Here is a 10,507-nt window from a genome sequence, read left to right as displayed (position 1 = left end):
CCACGGCCATTTCCTAAATATGACACGGGTAAACGTGGGGACACATGACATGGGCATTCCGATATCACGCAAGCCTGCCTATCGTGGGAGAGCTCCTCTTCACCCACCTCGACGCCATTTTAGAAAAGAGATGTATTTCCCTCATGGCAGCCAAGCATTTCACACCCTTCTCGCACAGTACCAAGCGAGGTCTATGGTGCAACCTGGACTGGAATGTGTGGGAATGCACATCCCATCTCCAGCAGAGCGGCGAGATCCGGCTCAAACCTTGCAAGGCCGTAAAGGTAGTGGAGCAAAACCTCCACTAGCTGCCCAAGGCACACCGGTCGATCAGTCCCAGGGAGCCCAGCCGGACAGGCAAGGAGCCCAGATGGACACTGCCCAGGGCGGTCAGGGAACGTCAGCGCCTCAGCCCCCTGACAGCCGGAGGATGTCAAGGCCTCAACGCCCTGACAATTGTGAGACAGTTCCAATGAGAAGTTGCCTGGAGAGCCGAGGAACTGGTGGACTTCCTCCGGTAAACTGCCAAGGAGGGAAGGTGACTGTGCCTTTATGCTGTCAAGAGACTAGGAGGCTCCCAGAACAAGGGTTTCAGCCGCAATGCCCATGCGAGATGACAACTCAGACATGTTGCTCTTGTAAGGCACTGAAGGTACTTGAACAGTGCCTAAAAGAACAGCAGGAAGCAGATTCATTGCTCACATCACCTACTCAACAACCAGCGACCTTGGAACCATCTCCCACTGAACCACCAACGACCTTGGAACCATCTCCCACTGAACCACCAACGACCTTGTCACCATCTCCCACTGAACCACTAGAGACCTTGTCACCATCTCCCACTGAACCACCAGAGAGCTTGGCACCATCTCCCACTGAACCACCAGAGACCTTGGCACCATCTCCCACTGAACCACCAGAGACCTTGGCAGCATCTCCCACTGAACCACCAGAGATCTTGGCATCATCTCCCACTGAACCACCAGAGAGCTTGGCAGCATCTCCCGCTGAACCACCAGAGAGCTTGGCACCATCTCCCACTGAACCACCAAAGACCTTGGCAGCATCTCCCACTGAGCCACCAGAGACCTTGGCACCATCTCCTACTGAACCACCAGAGACCTTGGCACCATCTCCCACTGAGCCACCAGAGACCTTGGCACCATCTCCCACTGAACCACCAGAGAGCTTGGCACCATCTCCCACTGAGCCACCAGAGACCTTGGCAGCATCTCCCATTGAACCACCAGAGACTTTGGCAGCATCTCCCACTGAACCACCAGAGAACTGACACATCATCATCAGGTAATCACACATACAGGAGGAGAAAGGGCCCCTTTTAAAAATCAGGCAGTTACGGAGAACTCTGACTCACTTGTTTATTTGTGTATTTGGGTTGATGGTTTTAGTATTTTGTATAAATAACCTGAGTTAATGATGTACTGGGTGGGATCATTGAGGAGTTCCTGTCCCTGCCTTTGCATCAGCACAAATCAAGGGGAGATATTCAGCATGGAATTGTCCTCGGCTGCGTTTAGCTACCTCACACTGTTGAGTTTAAAACACCTCTCATGTATTGTCCCTCCACACCCTGCTAATATCACCTGCACTCAATGACATGTTCAAGTTCTTTTATAAAGAAACGCTAGTCGCCAGGAAAATGTCTACTTACCATTCCAATCACTCCCGGCAGTAAGGTGGATACATAACATGCTGAGTGGGACACACACAGGAGATAATAACCTAGCAAAGCTCCAACCATGCTCCCAAAGTACTGATGAGAGACCATTCCTGGGTGCTGGGCTCAGTTAGACTGTTGCTGAATTCAACATGCAGTTGAACTGTTTTATGATATCATGAAAAAACTACACTGACATCATAAAGCGAGCGAGGTGACTCAGAGGGGGCGCCAGATGAGCCCTGAGGGTTAAGTGACCTTCCATTAGAGCCAGTTCCAGTAGAAATTGTGACTGTGTGTCCTAATCATGTAATACTATTTATTCCATGTGTAAAAACACCACCAAAACAATACTATATTAAAACTGACTCAGGCGAGACCCCAAAAAAGTGTCTGGCCCACTGTCCCACCCTGGTCCCCCTGAAAGTACGGTTCTTGATGTACCCAGCGCCTCTGAAAGGACAGTGTCTGACCCACTGACTCACACACCCTCTGAAAGGACAGTGTCTGACCTACTGACCCAGGCACCCCCTGAAAGGACAGTGTCTGACCCACTGACCCAGGCACCCCCTGAAAGGACAGTATCTGACCCACTGACCCAGGCACCCCCTGAAAGGACAGTATCTGACCCACTGACCCAGGCACCCCCTGAAAGGACAGTATCTGACCCACTGACCCAGGCACCCCCTGAAAGGACAGTATCTGACCCACTGACCCAGGCACCCCCTGAAAGGACAGTATCTGACCCACTGACCCAGGCACCCCCTGAAAGGACAGTATCTGACCCACTGACCCAGGCACCCCCTGAAAGGACAGTATCTGACCCACTGACCCAGGCACCCCCTGAAAGGACAGTATCTGACCTACTGACCCAGGCACCCCCTGAAAGGACAGTATCTGACCTACTGACCCAGGCACCCCCTGAAAGGACAGTATCTGACCCACTGACCCAGGCACCCCCTGAAAGGACAGCGTGTGACCTACTGACCCAGGCACCCCCTGAAAGGACAGTGTCTGACCCACTGACCCAGGCACCCCCTGAAAGGACAGTATCTGACCCACTGACCCAGGCACCCCCTGAAAGGACAGAGTTCAGATCCCTTCATCATATCATTTCCTGCGTGTCTACTAATTGCCTGTTCTCTTCACAGCCGGCTGACCCCAATCATGATGCCACTCCCGGGGTAACTACCCAATGCTGCTTCCTGGCTGCTGCATCAAAGAGGAGGGAAGGGAGTCTGGGGCACTGTAGTAAGTACACAGATACTCTCCTAATAACCCTGGCAACATTGAGCAGTTAATATAGATACTGGTCCTCTTTATTGCCATTGGCATAGAATTTTGTTTGTGTTAGAAGCTGTGTGTGTACAGGGGCTGTGTTAGAGTTGTGTTAGAGTCTGTGCTTATGTCGGAGTCTATGTTTTAGTCTGTGTGTGTGTTACAGTCTGTGTTAGAGTCTGTGTTTGTGTTACTGGCTGTGTTAGAGTCTGTGTTTGCGTTATAGTCTGTGTTAGAATCTGTGTTTGTGTTATAGTCTTTGTTAGAGTCTATGTTTGTGTTACAGGCTGTGTTAGAGTCTGTGTTTGTGTTACAGGCTGTGTTAGAGACTGTGTTTATGTTACAGGCTGTGTCAGAGACTGTGTTTGTGTTACTGGCTGTGATAGAGACTGTGTTTGTGTTACAGGCTGTGTTAGAGACTGTGTTTGTGTTACTGGCTGTGTTAGAGTCTGTGTGTGTGTTACTGGCTCTGTTAGAGTCTGTGTTTGTGTTACAGTCTGTGTTAGAGTCTGTGTTTGTGTTACAGTCTGTGTTAGAGTCTGTGTTTGTGTTACAGGCTATGTTAGAGTCTGTGTATGTTTTATGGGCTGTGTTAGAGTCTGCGTTTGTGTTACAGTCTGTGTTAGAGTTTGTGTTTGTTTTACAGTCTGTGTTAGAGTCTGTGTTTGTGTTACAGTCTGTGTTAGAGTCTGTGTTTGTGTTACAGTCTGTGTTAGAGTCTGTGTTTGTGTTACAGTCTGTGTTAGAGTCTGTGTTTGTGTTACAGTCTGTGTTAGAATCTGTGTTTGTGTTACAGTCTGTGTTAGAGTCTGTGTTTGTGTTACAGTCTGTGTTAGAGTCTGTGTTTGTGTTACAGTCTGTGTTAGAGTTGGTCTGTGGTTTGGGGCTGTATTAAAATTTTTCTTTGTTTTGGTGAATATGTTAGAGTCCGTATTTATATTACTGACTGTATTAGAAAGGTGTGGTACTGGCAAATCAGGAAGGTGAATGCGTGGTGAAAGAGGGGTTCCATTTCATGGGACACTGGCACCAGTACTGGGACAGGAAGGAGCCGTACCACTGGGACGGGCTCCACCTGAACCAGAATGGGACCAGAGTCCTGTGGAAAGGATAAATAGGCGGTGCAAAAGACTTTAATCTAACAATATGGGGGAGAGATCTGGCAGCAATAACAAAAGTTTAAAGATAAAAGAAACAGGAGATGAGTGTAAAGGTCAGATCAGGGAAAGGAATAAAGATAACATAAACGGTCAAGGAACAAATACAGTTATAAAACAGAAATATAAAAGGACTGTTAAAAATAAAGTAAACGGAACAACTACTAAAGATGAATTAATCTGCCTGTTCAGCAATATACACAGCGTCTAAAATAAAACAGGGGAACTGGAGTCAATAATCCGAAACAAGGAATGAGATGTAGTCAGAATAACTGAAACATGGCTACATAAAGGACAGGACTGGCAACTAAATAGTGCAGGTTATAACATAATCAGAAAGGATAGGGAAGGAAGGGGGATGGAATAGCTGTATTAATTAGGGATAACATAATGGCAGCAGAAAAAAGGGACATAACTAACAGAAGGATAGAAACAGGATCCATATGGATTGAAGTAAAAGATAAGAAGGGATCGATCACACTGATAGGGGTATACTACAGACCACCTAATAGTGGAAAGGAGCTGGAGGAAGGAATATGTAAGCAAATGTGTGAAATGAGTAAAGGACAGAGAATAATAATCATGGAAGATTTTAACTATCCCCCAATAAACTGGCAGGGAGAGGTAGGTAAAGGGGTACAGGGAATGGAGTTTTTACAGTGTGTACAGGACTCATTTCCTACCCAATATGTAAAAAGCCCAACAAGAGAGGAAGCACTGCTGGATCTAGTAATGGGAAATGAACCAGAACAGATAAGAGAAGTAAACATAGGGGAACATCTAGGCAATAGTGATCACAACATAATAAGGTTTAAGATAAAGATCGAGAAGGACATAAGTAAGACAAAGACCAAACTAATAAATTGGAAAAACGTTGATTTTAAGGGAATGTGAATGGAACTAGGGAAAATAAACTGGAAAAATTTACTGACAAAGAAATAGAACAGCAATGGGAAACATTTAAACCGGTGATTAATAGAGTTCAGGAGAAATATATCCCACTAAAAAGCAAGAACAGACTAGCCTGGAATGAAACACCATGGATGAATAAAGAAATAAGGGCAAAATTGAAACTAAAGAAAACGGCATTCACCAAATACAGAGACAATAAAGGAGAGGATGGCAAAACGGAATGTGAAAAAGATAGGAAACATAGAAACATAGAAAATAGGAGCATGAGTAGGCCATTCGGCCCTTCGAGCCTGCTCCGCCATTCAAAATGATCATGGCTGATCGTCTAACTCAGGACCCTGTTCCCGCTTTTTCCCCATATCCCTTGATCCCTTTAGCATTAAGAAATATATCTATCTCTTTCTTGAATACATCTAATGACTTGGCCTCCACTGCCTTCTGTGGTAGAGAATTCCACAGGTTCACCACCCTCTGAGTGAAGAAATTTCTCCTCATCTCGGTTCTAAATGACATACCTCGTATCCTGAGACTGTGACCCCTGGTCTGGACTCCCCAGCCATCGGGAACATCCTCCCTGCATCTAGTCTGTTCAGTCCTGTTAGAATTTTATATGTTTCGATGAGATCACCTCTCATTCTTCTAAACTCTAGTGAATATAGGCCTAGTTGACCCAATCTCTCCTCATACATCAGTCCTGCCATCCCAGGAATCAGTCTGGTAAACCTTCGTTGCACTCTCTCCATGGCAAGGACATCCTTCCTCAGATAAGGAGACCAAAACTGCACACAGTACTCCAGATGTGGTCTCACCAAGGCCCTGTATAACTGCAGTAAGACATCCCTGCTCCTGTACTCAAATCCTCTTGCAATGAAGGCCAACATACCATTCGCCTTCCTAACTGCTTGCTGCACCTGAATGCTCACTTTCAGCGACTGGTGTACAAGGTCACCCAGGTCTCGTTGCACCTCCCCTTTTCCCAATCTATCACCATTCAGATAATAATGTGCCTTTCTGTTTTTACAACCAAAGTGGATAACCTCACATTTACCCACGTTATACTGCATCTGCCATGTTCTTGCCCACTCACCCAACTTGTCTAAATCACATTGGAGCCTCTTTGCATCCTCCTCACAGCTCACATTCCACCCCAGCTTTGTGTCGTCTGCAAACTTGGAAAGGTTACATTTAGTTCCCTCATCCAAATCATTGATATATATTGTGAATAGCTGGGGCCCAAGCATTGATCCCTGCGGTACCTCACTAGTCACTGTCTGCCACCCGGAAAAAGGTCAGTTTATTCCTACTCTCTGTTTCCTGTCTGTCAACCAATTCTCAATCCCAGCCAGTATATTCCCCCCAATCACATGTGCTTTAATTTTGCAAACTAACCTCTTGTGTGGGACCTTATCAAAAGCCTTCTGAAAATCCAAATACACCACATCCACTGGTTCTCCCCTGTCTATTCTACTAGTTACATCCTCAAAAAACTCCAGTAGATTTGTTAAGCATGATTTCCCTTTCATAAACCCATGCTGACTTTGTCCAATCCCGTTAATGTCCTCCAAGTGTTCTGTTATCACATCTTTTATGATAGACTCTAGCATTTTCCCCACTACTGATGTTAGGCTAACTGGTCTGTAATTCCCTGTTTTTTCTCTCCCTCCTTTTTTAAATAGTGGGGTTACATTTGCCACCCTTCAATCTGTAGGAACTGTTCCAGAGTCTATAGAATTTTGGAAGATGATCACCAATGCATCCATTATTTCCAGGGCCACTTCCTTTAGTACTCTGGGATGTAGAGTACTAAAGGAAGTGGCCCTGGGGATTTGTCAGCCTTTAGCCCCATAAATTTCCCTAGCACTATTTTTTTACTAATACTGGTTTCCTTCAGTTCCTCCTCTCACTAGACCCTTGGTTCCCTAACATTTCTGGCAGGTTATTTGTGTCCTCCTTTGTGAAGACAGAACCAAAGTATGTGTTTAATTGTTCTGCCACTTTTTTGTTCCCCATTATAATTTCCCCCATTTCTGACAGTAAGGGACCTACATTTGTCTTCACTACTCTTTTTCTCTTGACATATTTATAGAAGCTTTTACAGTCAGTTTTCATGTTCCCTGCTAGTTTACTCTCATACTCTATTTTTCCCCTCTTAATCAATCTCTTTGTCCTCCTTTGCTGAATTCTGAACTGTTCCCAATCCTCAGGCTTGACGCTTTTTCTGGTTGCACCAGACAGGAATGAATAATTGTTGTAATTCCTGCACACGTTCTTTAAATATTAGCCATTGCCTATCCACTGTCATCCCTTTTATAAAGTTCCCCAATCTATCATAGCCAACTCGCACCTCATACTTTTGTAATCTCCTTTATTTAGATTCAGGACCCTAGTTTCGGATTCAACTACTTTGCTCTCCATCTTAATGAGGAATTCTATCATGTTATGATCGCTCTTCCCTATGGGACCCCGCACAACAAGATTGTTAATTAATCCTTTCTCATTGCACAATACCCAGTCTGGGATCGCCTGTTCTCTAGTTGGTTCCTCAACGTATTGGTCTAGAAAACCATCACTTACACACTCCAGGAATTCCTCCCTCACAGTATTATTGCTAATTTGGTTTGACCAATCTATATGTAGATTTAAGTCACCCATGATTATAGTTGTACCCTTCTTGCATGCATCTCTAATTTCCTGTTTAATGCCCTTCCCTACATCTCCACTACTGTTTGGGGGCCTTTAAAAACCCCCCACCAACGTTTTCTGCCCCTTGATGTTTCTTAGCTCCACCCATACAGATTCCACATCGTGATTTTCCGAGCCAATATCTTTCCTCACTATTGCCTGTCCTTCCTAAATATTGAATACCCCTGGATGTTCAGTTCCCATCCTTGGTCACCCTACAGCCATGTCTCCGTAAACACTACTATATCATCACCGTTAATATCTATCTGCGCTGTTAATTCATCTACCTTATTGCAAATGCTCCGGGCATTAAGACACAATGCCTTTAGACTTGTCTTTTTAAGATTGCTAGTCATCTTCGTTTTATTTTGCACTATGGCCCTATTTGTTTTTTGCCCTTGTTTTCTCTGCTTTCCACTATTGTTTCTTACTTTTCTGTCTTTTGTTTCTCTCCTTGTTTCCCCCTCCTCTGTCTCCCTGCTCAGGTTCCCATCCCCCTGCCATTCTAGTTTAAACCTTCCCCAACAGCACTAGCAAACACCGCCGCGAGGGCATCGGTCCCAGTCCTGCTCGGGTGTAACCCGTCCCACTTGTACAGGTCCCACCTTCCCCAGAACCGGTCCCAATGTCCCAGGAATCTAAATCCCTCCCTCCTACACCATCCCTGCAGCCACGCATTCATTTGGTCTAGTCTCCGGTTCCTATACTCACTAGCACATGGCACTGGTAGTATTCTTGAGATCACTACCTTTGAGGTCCTGCTTTTTAATTTATCTCCTATCTCCTTAAATTCACCTTGCAGGGCCTCATCCATTTTTTTACCTCTGTCATTGGTACTAATATGGACCATGACTACTGGCTGTTCACCCTCCCCCTCCAGAATGCCCTGCAGCTGCTCGTGACATCCTTGACCCTAGCACCAGGGAGGCAATACACTATCCTGGAGTCACGTTTGCGGCCGCAGAAACGCCTATCTGTTCCTCTTACAATTGAATCCCCTATCACTATAGCCCTGCCACACTTCTTCCTCCCCTCCTGTGCAGCAGAGCCACCCGTGGTGCCACGAACTTGGCTCTTGCTGCATTCCCCTGATAAGCCATCTCCCCCAACAATATCCAAAGCGGAATATCTGTTTGAGAGAGATATGGCCCCAGGGGACTCCTGCTCTACCTGCCTAGTCCTTTTAGTCTGCCTGGCAGTCACCCATTTCCTTTCTGCCTGTGTAATCTTTACCTGCGGTGTGACCACCTCACTGAACGTGCTATCCACGATAGTCTCAGCATCGCGGATGCTCCACAGCGAATCCACCCGCAGCTCCAACTCCGAAATGCGGTTAGCCAGCAGCTGCAACTGGACACACTTCCTGCACACATGGTCGCCAGGGACACCTGTAATGTCGATGACTTCCCACATAGTGCAGGAGGAGCATAACACGGGTGCGAGCTCTGCTGCCATGACTTGCCTTAGATTTACACTGCGCTCACCTCTCGGACTCTCCTCCGCTCTCGGACTCTCCTCCCGCTCTCGGGAAAGAAGTTAAAAAAGAAATAGGAAAGCAAAGAGAAACTACAAAATTAAATTATCAAGGAATATAAAAAGAAATAGTAAAGTATTCTACAGACACATAAATAACAAAAGAAAAATCAGGATAGGGATAGGGCCACTAAGGGATGCAAAGTTCAATTCATAGGTAATGACAGCGAAATGGCAGAAATATTGAATAATTACTTTGCCTCAGTATTTACCGGGGAGACTGACACGGTGGTCAGGACATTAGAGGAAGAGATCAAAAAAGATATAAAGACATTTAAGAGAGAAAGGGGGGAGACCATTGATAAACTAATCAAACTTAGAGAGGATAAAACCCCTGGTCTGGATGGATTGTATCCATGAATATTAAAAGAGGTTTGGGAAGAGATAGCAGAGGCTCTATTACATATATATAAAAATTCATTAGAAAAGGGAATAGTGCCAGAGGACTGGTGGACAGATAATGTTATTCCTATATTTAAAAAGGGAGATAGAACCAGTCCAGGGATCTATCAACCAGTTAGCTTAATGTCAGTGGTAGGAAAGATAATGGAATCTTTACTCAAAGATATAATAGAGAAATATCCAGAAATCAAAAATATAATAAAGAGCAGTCAGCACGGATGTTAAAAGGGAAGTTCATGCCTGACCAACCTTATTGAATTCTTTGAAGAAGTAACAGAAAGGGTAGACAAGGGTAATGTAGTAGATGTAACATATCTGGATTTTCAAAAGGCCTTCGATAAGGTAGTGCAATGTAGACTCGTGACTGAGGTCAGAGCACGTGGAGTCAAGGGACAGGTAGCAGAATGGGTAGGAAACTGGCTACAAAACAGAAAATAGAGAGTACGGTTTAAAGGTAATTACTAAGACTGGCAAAAGGTGGGAAGTGGTGTTCCACAAGGATCGGTGCTGGGACCACTGTTGTTCACTATTTGCATAAACGATTTGGACTCGGGAATCGGAAGTACAATTTCAAAATTTGCAGATGACAATATGCAGATGATAATATAAAGGAAGAATGTGTCAAAATATAGGAAGGAATTAATGAACTTACAGAATGGGCATGTAATTGGCAAATGAATTTCAATTATAGATAAATGTGAGGTGGAACATTTTGGTAGGAAGAATAAGGAGGCCACATACTGCTTGGATAATAAGAGTCTAAATGGAGTAGAGAAGCAGAAGGATCTGGGGATAAAGAAACACAAATCACTAAAAGTAGTGACGCAGGTTAATAAGGCCATAAATAAGGCAAATCAAGCACTGA

This window comes from Heptranchias perlo, chromosome 31 (assembly GCF_035084215.1).
Source record: "Heptranchias perlo isolate sHepPer1 chromosome 31, sHepPer1.hap1, whole genome shotgun sequence".
In the NCBI taxonomy this organism is placed as follows: domain Eukaryota; kingdom Metazoa; phylum Chordata; class Chondrichthyes; order Hexanchiformes; family Hexanchidae; genus Heptranchias; species Heptranchias perlo.
The sequence above is the reverse complement of the archived record's forward strand: the minus strand, read 5'-3'. Positions refer to the sequence as shown.